The 24,530-nt window shown below is 38.3% G+C and overlaps 1 protein-coding gene across 1 annotated transcript in view; it reads left to right on the forward strand.

Moving 5' to 3' along the window:
* Positions 1-24,530, forward strand: part of SLC44A3 (solute carrier family 44 member 3) — a 117,540-nt gene that overhangs the window by 203 nt on the left and 92,807 nt on the right. The gene's annotated exons all lie outside the window — the stretch shown is intronic.

The raw sequence follows: 24,530 nt of genomic DNA on the forward strand, positions 1-24,530 counted from the left end.
GTCCCTGCCTCCCCGCCTTCTCGGTGTCCCCGTACGCTTGTACCACCCCTGGCTTCCTGGCCAGAGGACGGAATATTGGTGAAACTGGGCAAGGCTCGGCAGCCAGCCTCAGCCACTGCAACCCTCTGGATGGCTGTCAAGGGCGAGGGGGGCTAGCGGCACCCCAGCTCAGAAATGACTGCTCTGGGGGGCAGCTGGGCCTGCGGAAGTGATGTTGGGTTAATCAGCTTAGAGCCTGTAAATTGTGAAGGGCTAGATGCCTCGGGTCTTGCCTCACCACGCGAAATGTTCCACACCACTGTTCGGCTACCCCACGTCCTCTGTTCTCCCACTCCGTGCACGCGCACACGTGAACCCCGTCAAGGCTCCCCTGTCGCGCTAGACAGCAAGCCAGGTTCGGGCGGTCAGGGATTTGTACCTCACCTCTCCCATCAACCAGGGGCCGGTTAACCCTTTTCCTACAAGCGTACGTTGGAAGGGCGTGCCATTTTCACAGGTAACAGAGAATCTGTCTCTGACAGAGGGTTTTCTGACTCTCAGCCTGCAGCCTTTGCGGCAGGCTCCCTGGCCTCTCTGGTGTAGATATTGCTCTTTCGCACCCTGCTGCCTTTCTCAGCGCTTCAACCAAGCTTTTGGAGCCGGGGGTTTGCGTGCTGTGTTTTCGCCTAATGCTCAGGCTCTAGAGGGAGCTGTGTTCGCACTTGGCTCGTGATTTTCTGCGGGAAAGGTGGGAAACAAGCTGTATAGTAGAACCTATTATATCATTAAGGGGGATAGATGCGTTTTACAGTGTTAAGCTGACTTTTCTTGTTATTTTGACGCTGATTCCTATCTGGAAAATATAGGTAGGAGAAGACTAACAGGGAAGTTTCATATTTAATTGCCTTTAATTTTCATGATTGACACATACTTAGATGAAAGCGATCAGCTCTGACTCATAATGCAGAATAAATGCATATGGACCAAACTACAACATCCATTTCAACCAGAGTCTGCATCAGAATTCATATGGTGTGTTCTGGGGTGCACCTAAACCCTGGATTTTTAAATTATCAGCATACCTTCATTAAAATCCAGCCATACACCTTCTAATTTTCCTGCCTTGTTTTTGATCAAATTTCACCACTGTCTCCATGCTGCTGTGTGTCAGAATTACATCAGCCAAAATGCTCACATGCTTTTAACTTCATGTACAATATAGATCTTGTGTGACTAGATTTTCAAGATTGTGACCTTGTAAGATCACAGTTGATTTCCAGAGGACTTTACAAAGAGAAACAATACTCACTTGTTTAAAGAAAAGAGGTGCTTATATAAAACTTCAGATCACTTTTAGGCTCTAAGTCCAGTTAATTTCCTTGTAGTTCAGTCACAAAAGACGGAAAGCACGTCAGTGGTGGTTTCCAGTTTTTATGGAGATGATCTCAGTATCCCCTTCTCCTGCCCATCCTTTTCACTCCCACCTCTTGTGTCGTGACGTCCCATACTTGAGATAGGTGGGGAACCCTCCAGACCCTGTCCAGACTAACCAGCTTGACCAGTGTTACCTTATTCTAATTTCCAGCAAGAGATTTCAGCGTTCACTAACGCTAGGCTTTTGGATGTCCTGCTCCATGCTGAGGCATGAGGGAAACAGGTCACCGGTTTACCAGAGTGGTGGGAAGAGGAGCCTGAGCAAAAGGATGAGCATGGATCAAGCAATCAAGCAGAGCTTGGAGGGAGTTGTGTGGTTAGAGGAAATAGGGTAACTTTACCAAGCTAGCCTTTCTGAGCGAATGAAGTTGAAGGGAATACTTGAAAGCTGAGTGGGAAAGACGCTGTGCTAAGGGGACAGTGTAGCTAGATTAGGTTGGCAGGGGAAGGCGTGACGGACAAGGGGTAAGCACTGAGGTCAGGAACTGCTGCTGCTGCTGCTGCCGCCTCTGCTCTTCTTTCTCCTCTTTCACCAAGTCTCGGTGCAGATTTGACCGAAGAATGAGAACCACTCAGCACTGCCTGACTCCAGGTGCCAACCAATGTGGGAGAGGAGAGGAACCCCATGCTGCCTGACATGTGCTGATGCCTCTGAGCTGGAAGTCTGCTCAGCAGCTAGTGACTTAACTGTGACATCCTGGTCACATTTCCTGCCCACTGCAGTGGTATTTCAACAGCTCATTTAAGACAGAAAATTTCCCCCCCCCCCCCCCCATTTCAAATGTATGTGTGAAAATGTAAGCATTGATTCTGTACATGCCTCTACCTGATTTAGTCATCCTCTGCTCATTTTACAGTCAGCAGAGAAAAATTTCATTCCTCACCATAAGGTGAAATCCATATTTTCCTAGTATAGGCATCTAAAGCAAGTCAGATTAATCTATTTAAATATTGAAATAAATGGAACATTGCTATTGATGGAGACCAGGATCTTACTGTGACTTTTTAGACTATGTGGGAGACATACAAGAGCACAAGCCTGGCCGCAGGCTTTAGGTCAGGAGATGACCTCTTCTGCTCTGTGACTTACTCACTCTGGTGAACTTAGTGGAATCAAGGTTATTCACCACTGGAAAGGTTTGCCAGATTATGCGCGGATTTTACAGATTTTCATTCCTTGATATGTATACCATGGAACCAATCCACACATTGATTATGGGGAAGGTGAGGAGAAAAGTGAAACTAAATCTGTGAAACTTCATTCTTTTGGAAAGAGATGCATGCATTTATTTTTATGGTATGATCTGCCAGATCTCTAAACTGGTTAGTTTAGAGAGAGCTACAAAATAATTTCTTGCTTAGCAAAGCAATTTCAACATCGTGATTTCTGTACTATCATATCTAATTGTTGACATTGAAGTGGAGTGCCTCAGGTGACATCAGTAACAGATCAGTTTCCTTACTTCGCAAGTTTTGCAAGATTATAAGTAAAATTTTGTAATACTTATTAATGTTTTGAAATTTTGTACTGTTATAAAACATTCATCATTCCATGCCAACATGAAAGTCAGCAATATTGTCATGCCCGATAGTGCAAAATTTATTTGTGTGAGTAAGATTTGAAATCCCTCGGAGCTTTTTCCAAAATGCAATTGCTCCTGATATTTCTCTTTTCACTTGGCTTTTCAGATCTTTGTTTAATTTGTCTCAATGACCCATATGATTGGGTAATTAATTTACCTATACAATTAATTATATTTAATTAGACAAAACAGAGGTTTAGGGAGCAATCTCTGACTTGGTACCCGCTTCTATAAATATCTTGGCATTTATCTTGCAGAGCTGCTGCGTCAAATACTGTGTTATAAATGGATATGCAGACTCACAAATACCACTGCTTTTTAAAAATTGCATTCTAGCAGTACTATAATTAATATTTTTTGTAAGTGAAACACTTTTTTTAGGTATAATATATCTGCATGTATTGCTAGTAAATAGGCTGTGAAATTCAGTAACATACATACATTGTGTACCTGGCATAGGTCTTTGTTTTTTCAATCTTTTTCAGTTCTGATCAGCTTTCTAAAAGGAAAATGCCCTTCAAAAGTCTTGAAATGAGAGCAAGTTTACATCAACACTTTCTGTCTGTGCATGTAAATGCCTTAAAATAATCAATTAATTTAGATTATATACATCCTGTGGCTTGTATTGCACCCATTTTATACATAGGGAGGAAACTGTATTCACCCAACTCTTCTACGGATATGTCGAAAGTCTATGGTGAAGTCAGAAATGTACAATGTCTTGATTTTGTACTAATTTTTGTTCTTGTGTCATAATCACAGGATTATGCTTTCTCCCTTTTTTTTTTTTTAAGCAAAGAAAAATTTCTATCTATGGAAAGTCTTTAGTGAAGATAAAGGAAAAAGATAGAAAATTAAATGCAGTATGTAGTTACTTCATAAATCTTTAAAAGCTGAGTAACTCTTTTGTACTAAAGTTCTGCAACAAGGTATGGAGGGTGGATGTGAGAACTAGTGTGAGAGTTCCTTAGATACACGCACTGGTCAAAAGTTAACATCTGGTCACTGAGCAATTCTGCAGTGCACTCTGATTATTGCTGGCCTATTTTTATAGCTGCTAAACAGCTGCATCTTTCCTAATTGTAATGTGAGTTGTAGGTGGTGATTACACCAGTGAACAGCAAGTCAGAAAAAGAGACTACGAACAGAGCTTATATAAAAATGGCTATTTTGATAGAATTTGTGTAACAGTATTTGTAATTAAGAGGATTGGTATAATGCTGTAAAATTGGTTACCAAGTCCCCTTTTTGATGCACAGAAACTGAATTAGTGTAATTTGACTGACCCCTGTGGTAAGCAATGTCATTAAACTAGTGCAATGGAGTGAAGAATCAACTTTTATACCTAACACTAGTTGTGTTTATTCCTGAAGTCTCCACACCAATGAAAGTCCCAGTGTGGTAAATTTCTTGTGCATCTCTGATTTTCTTATTACGTAACCTACTATAAATTATTCTATGATTATAAAACTACCCTGTGATTTTATAAAATTACACGTAGCTTAACAGCAAATAACAAAGTTGCACTGGGGTAGAACTAATTTAAAATTTAATCCAGGTCTGACACTAATAGGGCTTCCTTTCACTTGTTGAAAAAAATAACGAATAAGTAAAATTGATACAAAAATTGAAATCAGCAAAAGGTATTTCTTACAGGAGAATCATATGTACAATATGAATTTCTCATTGATATTAGAAATCCTGAAGCAAATCTTTGTATGGTTTTCTGATACTCTGTTTTCAAAGTTTGTTTTGTTACCACATTAGTCATACACACATCCCCTCGTTTATCATACAGATATTTTAAAAATGGACACTAGCAAAAGAACAAATCTTGTGGGAGCTTTTGGGTCTGGATTGGCTTTGGGATCCGGTGTGGAAACGATCCTGCTTGGGAGGCAGGGGAGGCGTCCCAGGGAGGGAGGTTCTGAACCTTTCCCATACTGAAAATTCTTGTCGACATTGCTTTGGTGTTAACTCCAAATTATTGGCTGCTTTCCTATTTCTCACTCACAGAACGATGTGTGATGCATTTATTATCCTGTTCAAAATATTGTTTTGCACCATTTTTTCTTAAAAAGGAATTTGATCTATAGGTTTGTGTACATTTAATTTCTGTTATCTTCAGGTATGCCTTGGGGTAAATAAGACTGTGTAAATGAAAATTTTAACTACTCTTTGCTTAGTTTGACGTATGAAAGACTTTTCAGAAAGTGAGTGGCTGTAGCAATACCATAGATGTGTTACGAGTGGTAAGGTACTGCTGTAGTGCTATACACAGCTGTGTTTATTTACTCGTGACACTCTCCTGCTAGAGGGCAAGTAGTTCTAAGAAGCAATAAATGTGCAAGTGCACAAGTGCAACTACCAGACCTTATTTACTTAGGTTTTCTTCCGATGTCTTAGAAGTGGCCAAACTGGGGGGAAAAAAACCCAACCAAACAAACAAAAAACCAAACAAACAATGTAAGTATTAAGTGACAATAAAACCTGTTTAAAAGGAGGCATATACATTAATGGTAGCACCGTTTTTCATATTGAATCCAATCTTGGCTCATGACTTTTTAATTAAGTAGCTGAAATAAATTAATTTTACTAGGCAGTTATTTATAACTGTTAGTAAAAATTATTTCCCTTCCTCACCAATTGTTAAAAAATGCTCACTTTTTCATATTATAGGTAGCATACATAACTTCTCAGTGAAGGTAGTGCTAGTCAAATTCAGTGTTCTTTAAAAATATTTGGTGTGAGCATGCCTCCAAGGCTTGGCAATTAGATGGGTAAAATAAACAAATCTTCAATTTGAACAAATGTAGTCCCTAGGCTGGCATTAAACCAGTTCTTAGGAACTGTGAGAGAAGAAAAGGTAAACTGCACTCTTTTTGACTTGGCTATTAAAATGTTTAATCCTCTTTTAACACAGCTTCCTCTTTTGGAGTCATTTGATACAACAAAAACCCATTCTGTACTAAAGCTAACCAGCAAAATTAAATCGAGAGTTTCTTTAATATCCTGCATCTCCGTCCTTTGACATTATATTACTTTGAAGATGTTGCCTTTATTACTGACTTGGGGGTGCGTAGATTAAAGATAATTGGAAAATAGATCATCTTAGCTATAGGAGAATAATTCTGGGTCTGGTAATCAAGCAGAATTAGCCTGCTATGCCCATGTAGCTCATCTGTTGTACAGCCCAGGAGACTATTCTGAAATGATTTCTCCACTTCCCAAATCTGCTTATGTGTATCACACCCAAGGAGAGACAATGAGCTTATCAAAAATAGGTTTGACTTTTAAAAATAAATCAAAAGTTCCAGTTTAGCACTGGAGTATATAGGGAACTTTTTCACTATCATGTACTTGGAATTACAGTCTGTGCACCAATAATGGCATTAGGTAGATACAGCTTTGCTTTTCCAACTTCAGATGGTAGATTGCTGTGTCCTTTCAGTCACCTTTCTGTTCCATCACAGTACTACATTTTTGTCCTTCATGAAGAACACTAGTCACGTAGTGTTGCGCCCTGCAGTTTGTATGTCACTATAGCTTACTCCAAGGCTCAGCACTGATTGCCTCCTTGATTGGAGGCAGCCTTTAAAATTCTGAAAGTTTTCTGTACAGTAGGAAATGGCTGATTTGTAATGATTGCCATGTATCAGTCACAGTACAGTCTTTATTTTGAGCTTTCTAAGTTTGTATTGCAGTTAATTTAATGAACATATATACGATCATAATCACTGGAATTTAATATCCTTGTATTTTTCTTTTCCACAGAAAAAGAAGCATGCCAATGGTAGCTAGAATTACTTCATAAAATATTAGTTACTCTGTGTGATTAATGAAAGGTTTTTGTTTAGGGATTTTGAAAGTAAATAATGGTATATTGTTCAGAAAAATACAACTAAATTCGTATCTTATTCTTTAATAAAATCATAATGGAAAGAACAGTATACAAACACTATATATATTATCTATTGACATAATTGCTCACAATTTACTGAATTATTAAATATTACTGTAAAGTGACATTATTTAAAAAAAAAGATACAATAATGTAAATCAGACATAATATTTACTGAAATCAGTGCATTTGTGCTCCCAGTGTCAGACTTGAAATTTTATTTTAAAGGAACAAAAGAAATATTAAAAGACTTAAATGGCAAATGCAGCACCATTGGTTTGAGCTCAGAGTTCATCATCATGACAAGAAAGTGAATTTTACCTTCCAGATGCTGTGAGTGAAAGAAGGATTTGAGTCTTGCTGTTCCCTGATGTCAGTTAGCATTGACAAAATACTGGCAGAGGCCATATCACTTATTAGAAGTTCTCCACTGCTTCAGGTTATTTGTCAACCCAAATCATAGAGGTCAGTGTAAAGATCTTTTAAAATTTTAGCCCTGCTAAAAAAACTAATCAAAGGGAGGGAGACTGCTGTTGCTCATCAGCTCCTTGTAGCTGTCCAGTATAAAGGGAAAGACACATCTTAGATCTGCTCTAAGGAGAAGGTCTGAAGTGGTTTCCTTGAATATCTATAATGCTGGTCTTTACAGACATACTCGTTCTCTGTATTTGAATGTCATAAACAATTTTCACTCAGCCAGTTTAAGGACAAGATGATTACAGCGTGAACTGGTACGAACTAAGGCATTACATGCCTGAGTGTGGAGCAATCCTCCTGTAGCAGCCAGCACCCAGATGCATTCTTTCACCATATCAGAGGGCTAACAGAGTGCACTTCTACTGACGTGTGAATTGATTTAGGAGTTAGTAAAGAAGGGGTGAGGGGAAACTTCCAGTAACCAGTATTTAGCTAGAAAAGCTGTGTGGTTTGTAGCAAAGTGCTGAATGTTGGACCCGGAAAGTCTCCAGGATTTTAAAACAACTGTGTCATTATATTTTGCATTTTAATGCATTAGGAGTCAAGTTAGGGTCTCTTGTAAGCCTAAACGTTGGCATTCCAATCGGTTAACTTTGACACGTAGATGTTGGATTAGCTGTGTTTGGAGCTTTGTAAGTGTGTTTGAATGGAATGTAAGGCACATAGAGGAAATATGTTCTTAGGCTGAATGTTTTCCTTAGAACAAAGAAAAACTAAAAATTAATAACATCGATCAGTCTGAATTTCAAATGCTTTTGCTCATAAAGAGTATGTACTTCCAGAGTATTCTATTAACAGCTAGAGATAGCCTATGTTTTTAAGTTTGAAAAACTGATTTTGAGTCCAGTTATGATTGTTCTTTCCCCAGGATATTTAACTTCAAAATAATATCAGATCAGTTTTTGTTTCCTGATATCACTCTCCATCACCTAAACCACACTGGGCCATACTGACTTCTGCTGATACCAGCAAGAACATCTTGGACTATGTATCTCTTCCCCTACCTCCTAATTTGGTTCCTTTTGATTTAAACAGTGTGGTTGGTATCTGATTGATACAACAATTGTTAGTATAGGAGGAAAAGTATCTTTCATATAAAGAGAAAATACTCCTTGGCTATCTAAGACATCTAGACAGTCAAACCCATTCCCCTGTAAGCTTCCAATTACAAACAGGCTCCTCAGTGCTTTGGTGAACTACTAGTATGTCTGCTGGTAGCAGATCCCCAGGTTAGTGGAAATTTTGAAGTACTTTCGCCTCGGTCTTTTCCAAATGCTGCATACTCTAGCACTTTAAAAGGGTTTTATAAACTCAAAACTAACTTGCATTTAGACAAAAATCAGAACTATGCACTCTTTAAATAGGATAATGTAGAATAAGACAGAAGAGAAATGAAAGTGCATGTTAAATTACATTCTCTACTCATTCTTTCCTGCAAAACACAGCCCTGTCCTCTAGGTTTGCACTTTTCTCCACAATCTTTCCTGCGTTGCAATAAACTTGACAGAGTTCCTTTAGGTCCCTAGAAAAAGCTTTTTTTAAAACTCAGTTTGGAGATTTGGCTGTATGTTCACTCCCTGATCTTCTCAGCAGTCTCCTATTCTCTGCTTTTATTGCAGGCTCCTCCGTGCCATGCCTCTCACTCATTCTTTTTCTCTCTTTCTCTTTAGCAGAACATAACATACAAGACACAATAAACTGCAAACAGACAAATGAGATAGCATCTATTGCACCATTGAAACAGATTGCAATTCTGCAATAAAGATTCCTTTGTAAGAAGAATTCTAAAATTATCTCAAATTCTAAAGGCCCTGAATTTTGTGGCTAATCATTAGTTTATATGCATTTGCTTATCTTTCCCTGTGGGCCATTTGAACCAAAGACTTGTCAGTTCTTAAACAGGTAAGTACCACAATCAAATGATGGGAGTTGTCACCTAATAACTCCCAAAGACTTGACAAAAGGCTTTCAGACTTTTCTAAGTTTATAAAGCAGGGTCTTAGGACTTATTCTAATCCTGGCACAAATACATCTAAAATTCCCATTAAAATTTAGGGACAAAGTTGTGAAGAAAAACTTTTTTTCCTCTACAGAATGTGATAACCTCAGGGGAGTGTTATCCGTAGAACCCTTGTAAGCAGTTGTCCATCTTGGACACTGGTGAATGATAGAAGACACTAATGAAATCAGCTGAGTTGTAGGTTATGCTTGTCTGAAGTCTAGCTTTCCACGTAACCACTCTTATTTGACATTCAGTGTACACCTGCACCAGTCAGCTTAACCTACTTCGATAATGAATACTGTGATGCGGAATGAGAGCATGCAGGAAGGGAAAGGCACAGATTTTCCAGTCCTCCCTATGAAGAAACAGCCCTTAACCATTTTCTACATCTGGGATTCATGTCCTAGAAGAATTAGAATTTGAGTATTGCCTATAGGTACACAGTTGAACAACATGTTCATTGAGAACTAGATTCTCCTGAAGAGGATGCACAGAAGACATCCCTTCAAAAGAAAGGTCTAATCATCACCACAACCCAGAAGTTATAGTGAGTAGGACAAACTGTAGTATTCTCCTAAGGCCTCTAAGTTACAACTGATGTTACTGTGCAGTACTTCATTTGCAAAACAGCTTCTAAATCACTATATAGCAAGTTATTTACTAAATCTGGTTAAAAACAAAACAAAACAAAACAAAAAACAAAACAAAACCCAGCATTTTCTATCGTCACATTTGACTTGAATGGCATTTAGCATGCTTTTCAGGTAACAAAAGTGCAGTTGTATTCAAAATGCATGACAGAGACATAAGAATTTCAGAAACATGATGCTTATCAACTTGAGAAATGAGTTTATGAATTCATAAGTCCTTGAGTGGTGTTCATGAAAATAAAATGGGATTTCATACTTAGGTAATGAAGTCCAGTTCATTAGAAAAAATAGCAGCATTTCAGCAGATACAGGGCACACTCTTTGAGAAGAGGGTTGAAAACAAGACTGCTTGACTTGTAAGTCTCCTCTTCTAACTTCTCAGATACCCAATAAGTCTAATGTTCAAAGAGTATGCAAAGCAAGTAGTCTTCCCCTGCTGTTCAATGCAGTTGTTACGTATTTTTCACTTTGGCTTTTGGGGAGAGGACATATGAAGAGGGAAGCAAATAAAACAAGGTTGTTTCTGATAATGGTGCAGAAGCATACTTACACTCATGTAGATATATAGATACAGTACAGTATACCTCATGCTGAATCACATACATCTATGTCCAGCAGTTAATCTTCTTGCAGTAGTTCCCATTTTCTAGTGCAAGTCCTATATGCAGGGAAAAAACCTGACTGTATAACTTACATAGTTTCTGCATAGATGCCTTTGTGCTGATAAAAGTCAGGGTGTACATTGAGTATCATCTCAGTAACAACTCCCTGCACTAGCAGCACATTCATTTTTGATAGATACAGAAAGATTTGGAAAGATTTAGCTAGGTATGTGTAGCTTTGCCTTTCCTTGTGAATAATCTGTAGCATCTATGCTGATCTTTTCCTTTATCAAATAAAATATTATGCAATACTGCAAGACACTGAAGGCAGATAACAGTGTGCTGATCAATTAGCAGTCCCAAGAAGAGTAAAATAGACTGTTGACCTGCTGTAGCCGTCCTTGATAGTGTTTCCCTTTTCCTATGTTTTTTTTTTTTTTTGTTTTTTTTTTTTTTTTTTCATGATCAGCCCTGATAAATTTTCCTGAAATGCTTTGGAAAAAAAAGCATATATTTCTAGATGATCTGATTCAAATCTTAAATATTACTTTATTTTTTTATCGACTTTGTTGGAGTATAAGAGCCTCAAAGTCTTGCAATTAAAGCATAAAATCTGGCTAGGCAAACAAAATCTTGAACTGCATTTTTCAAATCTTTCACAGGATGCTTTCCTCCCTCTCTCCTAAGAGGCAGGCTTGGCATCGGCACCCCTTGACATACAGCAGAGGCTTGAGCTGAGAGCTTGTATCACCTTGGAATTTTAAAATCTCAGAAGGAATTTGAACCCGAGCTGTTACCTCTTCAAACACGTAGTACTGCCAGGCAGAGACAGTCATTCAATGGGGGAGGTGGAATTCCAGTAAGAGAGGTCAGAACTGGCTCGATTTCAGCTTCCAAACTCTTTTGATACAGTCTTTGAACTCTCACTGCACAATTCTGCCTATAACCAGTCTTGCTACCTTGTGTCAAGTCCAAAACTATGTCGCCAGAATGTGAAAGATTGTCTCCAATCCTTCTGTTCTTAAATATCTCTGAATACTTTATAGATTCTTGTCCAAACCCCAAACTCATTCAAAGTTCAGTGAGTGTTTGTTCTTTGTTACTTTGTTTGAAAAGACTGACTGAATTAATTGGGAAGTCATGTGTAGTGGGTGTGCAAAATACACAACTAACAGTTTTGATTCTGTAATGAGGTTTTTGGATTAAGCATGCACTGAGAATTTCCTCTTTCATTGCTTGTGCAATGAAACCTAAACCTTCATAGGATCGTGTTTATGATACTTCCATTTTCTAGGGAAGAAAGAAGGTAGCACTAGGAATTGGAATACAGACACTTTCTGAATATAAATATGGGCTGCTTTGCCCATGAATTGACTAATGCATTGCTCAGTGATTCATTTGAACCAGGAATCTGACAAACCAAAAATACTAGTCTCAGAAAAGCTTTTATGTGCTACTTGAAAGAAAGGAGTCAGACACTTTCTTGGTCTTAGACTTGATGGCATAGAAAAAATTAGAAGTTGAAAGAAACTAACAGAAGTACACAGGGAAACATTTTCTTGCTGCCAGGAAAGAAGCAGGCAAATTTTCTTCTGCCTTTTTGGTTATTTTGCCAGCATATCAGCAGCATAGACTGCCATTTGAGAAAGGCAAGCAGGGGACCAGCCTTTATTAGCCTCTTTTGCCATCTCTCCTTTCTTTGCCACCTGTTACTTACATTCATAACTTGCCCTAATTTAATTCTGAAAGAAAAGTCTGTTATTTAAAAAGGAATGTTGCAGGTAAAAATGCTGTTAAATTAAACTGTCACTCTAGTTAGTGTCTATAATAGCTCTACATTTTGCCTTGATCCGTTGACAAATATGGCTTGTGTTCCACAAGTTTCCATAGTTGTTGCTCAGCAACTAATTCCCCTATTAGTTGTGGTTTTAATTGCCTTCACCCAGCTGGGTTCTCCAGCTCCTTTCAGGTCTGTTCCACTAACTCTCCCAGTTCTCTCTCTGTCAGTATAGAAGTGGAAAGTAACAGATACTGTTAAGTACAATGGAGATAGAATTAACATTAGATTATTTTTGTATCCTTAACTTTATTTATCCTTCAGAACAATAGTTCCAGGTGCAATTTTTTACAATAATTTGCTTTCAGACACAGGGGTAATTAATATAAGAAAAAATATGCCAAATATTTGTTAATTACATTTGTTCTTAACTTGTTTTTTTCCTGTATAGCTTACCTGTGCCAGATAAGTGAACTGCTCTATAACAGCAAGGCTGGAATATGCAAACAACTATATAGAAAGCCTTTGGCCAGGAAAGTTATACAGGTCTAGCTATATTAGCAAAGATTTTCAGCATAAATCCAGCTTCACAGTCAAAATATTTATCTGCCCAGAGACTTCATTTTCTCTTCATGACATTTTTTAACTGCAAAAAATACATTTGAGTTGGATATACCCAGAGACTCAGCTCCAGCTTGATAAGAATTTTTGTCATTGGTCTTGGAATTATTACAAAAAGTGTAATTTTGGCTTTGGTATAATATTTTGGCTTTGGTATAATTTTTTGGCTTTGTCTTCTTTCAAGTGTCTTTGATTTGAAGATGAGTGACCCAATCCTTTACTAATTTCCCTTCAACAGTACTTTCAGAAGAAAGACAGCAAGTAAAAATCAATTGCTTCTGTCCTACTTCAGGTTCAGAGATTTTCCTTCTACACTGCTAGCTGAATGCTAAAGTGTGTCCTACTGAGGCAGATCAAAAGTTGCCTTCCATTCCTAAAGAAGCATAAATTCTCTCTAGATCTGAGAGAGGTTGTCAGAAGATTTTTCAATTACAACCTAGATTTATAATTTGAAGGTATGCGTTTCATAACGAGTTTGAACCTGGGGAACTTGGAATTGAGTTTTAAATCACCTGCTTCTAATTCATTTGCATTTATTTGTAATCTTTATGTAGTTGTGCAACTCTATTAAAAGTATACGTATTCTAATCTTGCTTACACTGGCTATATGACAGTTTAAGCCTTATGGAATCAATTTGATGATGGAAAGGAGAAGAAAATCAGGTTCAAGGTATACAAGATTTAAACACTTGTGTGAGACCTGTGTCTGTCAGCAACAGTATCTGCCTTATTGGCAGGCTTAAAACATACATACATGGATTTTGTTTTCTTCTTAAGACCAGTACCTCTCTGCAAAGGAATCATCAGCTAATGATACCTTCTGACAGCCAGCTCAGTGGATACCACAGCAATTCAGTTTTAAAATTGCAAACAAAACTTTCCTACTTATATCCACAGTTAAATTCTTAGACCATGATAATTTCCAGGTATTAAATAGCTACACTCCCAACTGTTAACCATTGTGGGGTGGCAGGGTATGACCATACAGCACAGACTGTGTGCTGCAGACTTTCTAAGCCTCATGTTGTCTAGTGTGTCTCTGTGATGAGATAAAAATGCATGTGTCCACCTGTGCATTTTCACTTTTGCCACCACCAGCAAGGATGCACTGCTACTAGTGAAACAGAAGGAATATTTAGGTCTCATTTAATATAGGCTTAACTATGAGTCTGCATTTACTTTGTGGCAGAACTTGGTCCAAGGACTAGCTCTTTTCCATTTCCCAAGTGGGTACCTATATTAACATAGATAGCAACGAGATATTGCTAAATGCCATTTTCAGCTTGACAGATGAGCTTTGTGCAAAACATCCATGTCAAATATTCTGATATTGATACTCTGAAATTCTACAGCACATATTTTAATGTATTTGAAGAACCAAATGATGTTGCTTTATTGTTCTCGGACTCTAGCCAACACTAGTAATCAGCACCAGAACTGTGTGCTAGGTTTTTGTTTCAAAACTCTGATGTTTTTGCTTTCCATTTGGTCTCTTTATTTGAGACCAACTGAACTTTTCTCTTTTGTGCTTTTTTTTTTTGAGCAGAAGTGTTGCTTGATATGTTTCCTCATGTGCAGCAGCAGGTGAAAAGTCTATGAGAGACAGATACAGGATTTCTGAAGAAGCAGAAGATGTGACATCAGAAGGAGGGAAGTTTGGAGATTGTAGCTTTTCAGCACATTAAGACACTCTCTGTCATGTCCTAATGCAATGCTGGATTCTAATTTAAACTGATCTGTGTTAAATGCCTGTTACCATTCCCTCTTGTAATCAACATGCTCTCAGAAATACTAGTGCTTATGCGAAACATCTATTACTAAGTTTTGAATATGAAATTTATGATTTTGATTCTGTAGTGTCATACACCCACTTTTTAATGTGCAGAAGGCTATACAAGATGTGAGGCACAGAAGAAATGGGCCTGGTTTTATTAGTGCCTGTGTAAATTAGTAAAAAAATAAATCTAGTTAATTCAGTTTGGACGGTTTTATTTTTTGCTCTTGTGTGAGGAGGAACAGAAGCGGGCCATGAAGTCATTGGAATTTTATTATACTTGTTATATTTGTGACAGTTGCTTATTTGCTGCATGATTTTATTCCTTCCTTATTTTTACTTCTATTTACAACTACTAGTCACATCCTTGTTCTCTTTTCTTGAAAAGGCAGGTTTTAAAAGACAAAAAAAGGCAACTCCCCATGAATTACATCATGATTTATATGGGTATTTCCAGACACAAAAAGAAACTGTTATAATTTGAAGGCATAAATTCACAGGAATATCTCCAACAGTGACATAATCCACATGTGGAATCAATATTATTTAGCTGAAGACTGTCAAGAGTGAACTAGTCATTCTCCTTTTTGTAGCACTGTGTATTAAACTAAGAGCTTCCCCCCCATTGCTTGACTTCTGATTTAATAAAAACAAACTAGAGAAAATGCTTTTAGAGATACGGTTCATCTCAGTGTATTTTTCTCACTGCTTTTAGTCTTTCATGCTTCTCCAGACTTCTTCTCTATTAACAGTGTCCTTAGCACAGTGCCTTCAAAACCTGGAAGCTGAGCTCATGACTGAATAGTTCTGTACCTACAATACAAGAGATACAGGGAAAACAGCCATATTTCAGAAGTTCTTTTGCTAAGAATTCTTGGTTTTGAGACAAATTTTGGTTTTAAATCACTGGGCCAAGTGTATTAAGTTTTAAGGGCTTGAAAATCTTTATGTGATACAACTTGCAAAACTCAACCAATTAATTCTGCCATTATTATAGCATACAGTTTTGAAGAACAAACTGACTTAATATACAAAAGAGAACACAGCTAGTACTATCACTGGGAGTCTCCACTAAGGAATTTGCCTCCCCCCTTATAAAAATAAAACATTAAACTGAGAAACACACAAGTAATTTAAGAGTATAAACAGCTCAAATAATTAATTCTTACATGTTTTTAATATTAACTAATTTTAATAACATGATACAGCTACAGCAGGGACAAGTTTTTCCATCATAGCATGCCTTTGTAGGAAGGAAGACTCCTGTTAAAATGAACATAATGTTTTCCCTTGCTGTTGAGCATTTAGCCTCTTAGATTTCCTAGGAATCCTTTTTAAGGAGTGGCATTCATGCTGAACAAGCAGTTAAAGGAGCATCATGTTTGCAAATAGAACGGTGGATCTGACTCAGGTGTTGCTGACTTTGCTCATTTCCAGGACTGTGATTTCCTGAAGTCTCTATCTACAATCTTATATTTATTTAGAATACAAATCGGAAGTGAGCATTCCACATGCAGGCAAGATAAGGAGGCAAGTCAGAAAAGTAGTCAGGGCTGAGGTCATCAAGCTCAGTCAGCTGTTCACCATCAACACAGGAAGGCAGGCAAGTGCGCTCCTCTAGCCCAGGATGAGGTCTGTTGTTTTCTGCGGCCCAGTGAAAAAGATTGTCTTAGCTTTAAATCCACAGATTACTCCAGTTAGCAGCCTGCTTACCTGAACTTTGCTTAGGGGTTGTATCAAATTTTTCCACTGCATTACTTTAACCCACATGACATTGTACATTCACATGGAAAATACAATAATGCTTGTACCTGTCTCTTTTTTTTTTTCTTTTTCCTTTCTCATTCTATATTTTCTACAACATTTCAGTCTGCTTTTGCTTCAGACAGCTTTTATTTTCCTCCAGATACACTTCTTGACTCCAAATCTTTCTTTAAAGGACCCATTGAAGTAAGTTTTCAAAATTTCTGCTAAATCTTTGTTTATAAAAGCCTATGTATGTCTACAAAACTCTATTAGTTATTGTCAGCCACTGATGGGAAAACACCTGACATGTATCACTTTGAAGCTTTAATTGTCAAACAAGATTTTACGTGACAGAAATCAAGACCACTTGCAACAGTAGTAAATCTCACTTACTTTGCCAGCTAATACCTTAAGAATGAGAACAAACATGGTTCCTTTCCACAGTTCAGCTGTAGTTCATAAAGGTGGGGGGGGGATAGGGAGGGGAAAAGAAGATTTCTTCCTTTCCAAGACGCTTGAGTCTCAGCTGGAAATTTGCATTCTTTTCTTCTCCTATGTGTCTCCTGTCTTGAAGTGACCAGCCTGAAGGCTTGTAGCAATTTACCGTGCACGCGCTTAGATTTTGGGGGATGTTACTAACTGGAATTTTGTAGCTACTTGGAACCTGTCTGTATATGGTTTCCATCATGCTTCATGGCTGAATATTTATATTCAGTATTTAGAATACATTATTTTACTTTGTTTTGGTATTTTGAAGTTTCTAGTAGTAGGTAAGTAGTTAAGGGGGTTTTCTGAACTTGAATCAGGTATTGAGAAATGTTGTCGTATGAAAAAGCTATAAAGAAGACCTTGTTATTCATTAGGAATTTAAACACCATTTCCACATTCCAGTTTTCCAATATACTTCTTACTGTTTTATTTTTTTTTTCTGCTATATTTACTAACTTCCTATATTGAAAAGTAGTATAATCTAACACTTAAATCTGAGGAAGAAGAATCTGGGATGACAATTTAATGTATCTTTGGGGACATAATTTTTTTCAGAATCACTTTTCTGTAAACTGGTGATACCTTTTATTTTCCTTTTCTCATTCATTTCTTGTGGAAGTTGACTGAAGTTTGTGTAGCTCTTTAGGCCCAGCTGATGGGAGGGGATAGCAGCTAGGCTAGTGCCTGGAGGTTGCCTATATGTAACCTGACTCTTCTTCACTGTATTTAAAGAAAAAAAAAATTTTTAGTAGAAAATTCATGCAGCAGTTAGTGAATATCTTAACATTCTAGAGCCTTTTATCCTTAAAGAAATATTGCTGACAATCTTTATAAAAATGTCTCTTCTGCTTCAGAGCTGGGCTTGAGTTCAGGAGTAAGTGGTGAAACTGGTGATACAGAATCTCTCCCATGTTAAAGAGGTGTCTATAATTCATGTTACTAAAAGCATGTATTACACTGTCACCCCAATAATACTGCCTGACACAGCTTATATGAAGACTGCAATGCAGAATGTATCTTGGCCTATTTAAGGATGCACTGGCACCTCCATCAATTTCCCACACCTTCTGGAATGAAATTAGGAGCTTGCACAGTAAGTTTAAGAGGATTTGGAGCCATAAATAACATTGTCAGTTATTTTCACGATGACATCTTCAAAGCATTTTATATCTGTCAGACAGGGACAAGTGAAACTTCTTTCCATAAGAGATCAGATATCTGAAATTTTCAGAATGGGGAAGGGACAGGGGAGAGGAAGAGTATAAAAGGTGTGCAAAACAGGGAGATATTGAAATCAGTGCGATGTTACTTCATTATAAAGAGAGGGGGTTCCCCAAAATACTTTTTTGTCTGGTGTAATGCTAAAATTCCAGATGTCTTTGTATCAGCATGGTTCCCTGTGACTGAGGTTTTTTAGTATCATCCAAACAGCTGCTTAGTCTGAAATCTGTGAAAGTTGATAAAGCTCACAGGAAGCCTTTGTGATCTTGCAAGCAAGTATTTTTCACCTCTTTTTATATATATATATATATATATATATATATGTATATATATAATTATTTACAGTTATATTTTTATAGATTTGGATTAAAGGTACAACTATTAATAACTATAAATCTAAGATATGTGAGGTAGCCAAGATGTGAATTGGAAGGAAAGAAGTTGCTGGTGCAGTTGAATGCTCACCTCAGTGGTTGAAGTGCTTTGTATGATTGGTCAGGATGGAAAGCAATACTAGAGAAAATTATTGATGCAAATTGAGGTTCTACTACAGATAAACTTGTCTGATTGTGCTGTAGAATTATATACCTTGATTTCATACACAAATGAACTCCCCAAGGAGACTTATTATTTAGGTGAATCATGATGAGAAAAGCCTGTAAAAAGTTGTTTAGGCATTTTATTTGAATGTTTTCTTCTTGTTAGCAAATAATCTTTGAAATTGCACTTGTGTCAGTAATCACAAATCTACTGGTCTTTGAAAGAGTTAATTTAGGTGTTACAATCCAGGTCTTGCCTATTCTACCAAAAGTCAAGAATTGTTGTATTTGTAAACCACTCTTCTTCATCTGTGTGTCGTCCCCCCCCCCTTCATCGAGTCTAACTGACAACTATAATTCTGTTTTGCATCTTTTAATGCATATGTTTCTGGTATTTCTTTATTATTTGTTGTAGCCAGAGGATAAAACTTGCTTTCTTGGTCCTTTAACTTTGCTCCCTGCTGATACTTCAAAAATCACTTTCTCTGATTCATACCAGAATAACAAATGGTATTTTCAATTTCAAGATGTTTAACAATGCAAATGTCTTTCTGCAGAAAGATTGTAGTGAAGATTATTTCAGCATATGTGTGAATAGCCACAGAAAGATGTTGAAGGCCTTGGAACTATGGTTTCATTTGGGATGGGGTGGGAGGCAGCAAACAAAAAACTAGTGAAATAAGTGGAGTTCACACTGCAGCTACCTTAGATTTACAAGTGGCTTTATCTAATCAGTACATAACTGAAAAATTTACAATTACATCAATAGTTATATTTTTAATAGCCCACTGTAAGGACAAAGTAGTAGAGCAATAGGCATGCAAACCACAAAAACATAAACTTGAGATATGTAACTATTTTTATTGACAGGATAAAGAAGACAGATAAGGGCACTGATTAAAATTTAAATTATTTTTTTAATCAGATGAATTTTACTTGCACTATCATCCATCAAGTAATTTTTAGTGCAGTCAAAGCTCGAGATTTGTTTCCTCTACAAAAATATTTTAATTGCATTTACAATACTTTTCAGACTTTATGTTTACCTGTACCATACAAAAAAATCTGTATTGCCAAGGTTATCTACAATATGAGAATAAAGTCATAGCCCATAACTCCCATTTAGTTTTCTGTCATTGCAGCATGTGCATAATGATTGTACAGCATTCTTGGCTGCATCCTAAAAAATTCCAGGACATCTGAGCCAAATACTTGCCATACAGTAAATATGTTCATATCAGTGGAACATAGTCAGATCAGGATGAATTGATCTTCTGCCAAGAAAGCTATCCAGAGTAGGAAAGGATTTTAAGAAGTCTTAATTAATCTTTTTCTAGGAACATTTAAAAATCTGCTAATGAGGCTTTCCAGGGAACAGGAACAACAGATGCTTACAGCTGAAGGTTGTTCTTCCCAGCAAAACAACGTTTCCTCCAGTACCAGCTTTTACGCTAAGGCTCACTGTTGTTGTTTCAAAGGATCAGCTTTGTAAAGTTTCAGTTATTTACTAACTGGAAGGAGATGACCAGTATGCCAGTAGAAGATACATTGTATGTTGCAACTCTAGAACATAGGCTTATATCACAGATTTATCCCACTTATTTCAGTTTTCTGTTGTAGAGTGAAGTGCATGCCTAATATGACCACTGAAATGAAATTATTTTATTTACCTAAAGCAGGAATTGACAGATGTGTAATGGGAATTTCAGTGTTATGATCTCTTTTATTTTTTTTTAAATAGCTTAGAAGCTGTGCATCAATGTCTACTAGATTATAGTCAGCCCCAGTATTTCTTATGGTAAATAATGAATTATTTGTTATAAACTAGATCTATTAATTAAATATTTGTCAAATTTAATACTTCTTAAAGAAGTAATCTAACTTTAGCAGAGACTGCAGTTTCTCCAGATAGATAGACAAAGTTCTGAAGCAATATTGTTAGTCTTTAATACACAAAGGATTTTACTGGTAAAAGTTGGGCCTCTGTGAGGCCATGGAGACCAAGTTAGACGTAAAATCTTGCTGCTCAGATTTACAAGGTTTTGAGCTAATCAATCTACAGGCACTGGCATGGATTAGCAAACCACACCCTGGCTGAACAGAGGAAGAAGTTCTTTCAAGTTGGAGGAAAGATAATAGCATTGTAGGAAAAGAACCTTCCATGTCAGCTGTTTAGGTCGGCTGCTGCCCCAGGAGTTGGCAAGAGCAGCTGTTGCTACTAATGCTTCTTAGAGGAGAAGCTTGATAAATTCAGTTACTGCAACAGAAGATAAATGAGTGTCAGTAGGTTTCAATTAGAGACAATATCCCTGATGTACCAGCAGTTCAGTTGTGAAAATGGAGTGAGCCAGGTAAAATATGGTAAGGGCTGAGTAGGAAGTAGGATGGTTTAGGGTTTTTTGTTTGTTTGGTCTTATTTGGTAGAGAGGCAGACAGAAGCTGTTCTCCTTGCCTGTCCCGAACAGGCTTCTAAGAGAAGAATCATTCCGTGTTTTGTAAGGGCTTGGCTGAGAATTCTTCAAAAACTCAGAAAAAACCAATGTATTTAAAAGGGACCTTAGCAGTTTAGACTCTATCATTCATGGCAAACTAGGTCAGTCAGTGGGACTCTATGATCAGTTGTACTATTGCTCTGTACTTATTTTGGCTTATTTTGGAAAGGGGCAGGAGAGATTCTCTGCAGAATCTGAAATGTGCTTTGCTTAAGAAATAGTAGGAGTTATATCTGACGGTTAATTTATAGAAGCACTGGATGTGCTGAAGCATGGGATACAGAAAAATACTAGATGTCTAAATGACAAAGCACGTTAATCTGTCCTAAAGCTGTAATGTCACAGAAAAATATTAGCTTTGACATGGGCTAAAATCACTGCACTTATATAGTAATCTTTTACTTGTGCTTACCATTATGCTTTTGTAAAACAACGATTTTCGAGATCCATTCTTTCTCAGTACAGGTCTGCTATAACAGAATAACAGTAATATATAAAGATCTCAGTCACAAACAACTAGGATTTTTTTTTCCCCTCTTTGTATCAGAACCGTGTGAAACAGAAAGGAAAAGATGCTGGTTTGTTACTTGAATTTTTTATTTTCAGCTATCTACAAAATCCTTTCACAGTTCTCCCCACCAACAGGCAATATTCTGACCTGTTAGTAGGCCAGAATAATTTTTGTTGTGCTTGTCCTACAATAACTGTATGAAGTCATAAATTTTTCTCTAGCTTTTGTGTCTTTCAGGTAATGTGGTCCATGCCTCTAATAAAAACATAATTGCTCCTGCCCATAGGATTTCCTTAGGCTTCTACTTTAGATGAAAACATCTTAAGAGTGTTTACCCAGTAATAATTTTCTTCCTTTTTTCTCCTTTATTTCTGCTAGTATTTCCTTAGACATCTCCAAGTAATCCCACTACCATTTTAGGGATTTATTATTTTTTAAAATGTCTTTATTACTTTGTTATTCTCTAGTCATCACATAGTGCTAAATTTTAACTCTGATGTCAGTCATACTTCTCCTTGAGGACATCTGTTGTAGTTCCTGAAAGCCCTGATAATCGAAGAGGCAACAGTTAGCGACCTGTTCCTCCACCTAGAGGCCCACAAGTCTATGGGGCCAGATGGGATCCACCTGAGGATACTGAGGGAGCTGGCAGAGGAGCTTGCCAAGCCACTTTCCGTCATTTATCCGCAGTCCTGGTCAACTGGGGGAGGTCCCAGATGACTGGAAGCTAGCAAATGTGACACCCATCTACAAGAATGGTCAGAAGGAGGATCGGGGGAACTACAGGCCTGTCAGCCTGACCTCGGTGCCAGGGAAGGTCATGGAGCAGATCATCTTGAGTGCCATTACGTGGCACGTGCAGGACAACTGGGGGATCAGGCCCAGCCAGCATGGGTTTATGAAAGGGAGGTCCTGCTTCACTAACCTGGTCTCCTTCTATGACAAGGTGGCCTGCTTAGTGGATGAGGAGAAGGCTGTGGATGTTGTCTACTTGGACTTTAGTAAGGCCTTTGACACTGTCTTCCACAGCATTCTCCTGGAGAAGCTGGCCGCTCACGGCTTGGATAGGTGCACTCTGCGCTGGGTAAAAACTGGCTGGGCGGCTGAGCCCAGAGAGTGGTGGTGAATGGAGTCAGATCCAGTTGTCGACTGGTAATGAGTGGTGTTTCCCCAGGGCTCAGTGCTGGGGCCGGTGCTGTTCAATATCTTCATTGATGATCTGGATGAGGGGCTTGAGTGCACCCTCAGTAAGTTAGCAGATGACACCAAGTTGGGTGGAAGTGTTGATCTGCCTGAAGGTATGGAGGCCCTACAGAGGGACCTGGACAGGCTGGATTGATGGGCCGAGGCCAACTGTATGAGATTCAAAAAGGCTCAGTGCTGGATCCTGCACTTGGGTCACAACCACCCCATGCAACGCTACAGGCTGGGGGAGGAGTGGCTGGAGAGCTGCCTGGCTGAAAAGGACCTGGGGGTGTTGGCTGACAGCTGCCTGAACATGAGCCAGCACTGTGCTCAGGTGGCCAAGAGGGCCAATGGCATCCTGGCTTGTATCGGGAATAGTGTGGCCAGCGAGACTAAGGAAGTGATCATCCCCCTGTACTCGGCACTGGTGAGGCTGCACCTCAAATTCTGTGTTCAGTTTTGGGCCCCTGCCTACAGGAAGGACATTGAGGTGCTGGAGTGTGTCCAAAGAAGGGCAACAAAGCTGATCAAGGGTCTGGAGCACAAGTCTTGTGAGGGGTAGCTGAGGGAGCTGGGGTTGTTTAGTTTCAGGCTGAGGGGAGAACCTTATTGCTCTCCAACTACCTGAAAGGAGGTTGTAGTGAGGTGGGGGTTGGTCTCTTCTCCCAAGTAACAAGTGATAGGACGAGAGGAAATGGGCTCAAGTTGTGCCAGGAGAGATTTAGATTAGATATTAGGAAAAACTTCTTCATGGAGAGAGCGGTTAGGCATTGGAACAGGCTGCCCAGGGATATGGTGCAATCACAGTCCCTGGAAGTATTGAAAAACCATGTGGATGTGGTGCTTAGGGACATGGTTTAGAGGTGGACCAGGCTGTTAGGTTAACAGGTAGGACTAGATGATCTTAAGGGTCCTTTCCAACCTTAACAATTCTATGATTCTATGATTTGCGAAATGCAGTATTCTCGGGACATTTGTGACTAAGCTGTAGACTAAGGAACCTAAACATATTGTTCCCAGGTAGTACGTGCTGTCAGCTGACCATTCCTACCGCTATGGCATACTGCAGTACTGCGTATCAGTGGTAAGTTTTCCTAGCTCCAGATCTGCACTGCTTTTCACTTTTTTCTTTTCTTAGTATGGAATGCCTATCCTATATTTTTCCTTTAGATGTCCACTAGCACTCCCCCCACCTTCAATTTACAGTTAAAAGGTTAGGGCTCAGTTGTGTCAGTACAGGTTTTCTTGCTTCACTGCATAAAATGTCACAAACTGCAGTGATAACTTCAAACACCATAATAGGAAATAACTTCAACCAACACTGCATTTATAGGGCTTTTGATGACTTCTGATAAATCTAAATGTTATCTAGGCTAACTTGCATCCCGAGTGACATTTGAAGTTCTAATCTTGGCATGCTGATAAAATTGAAAACAAAAATTATGTATTTGTAGTGAGTAAATCGCAGCCAGTTGACCCAAGTGGGATCAAAGTAGGCTGAAGCCCAAGGAATTGCTGATTGTCTGAAAATAAAATACTAAAGCAGT

The sequence above is a fragment of the Nipponia nippon genome, unplaced genomic scaffold (genome assembly GCF_047370975.1).
Source record: "Nipponia nippon isolate SJK-2023a ecotype South Korea unplaced genomic scaffold, ASM4737097v1 scaffold_5, whole genome shotgun sequence".
NCBI classification, from domain to species: Eukaryota; Metazoa; Chordata; class Aves; order Pelecaniformes; family Threskiornithidae; genus Nipponia; species Nipponia nippon.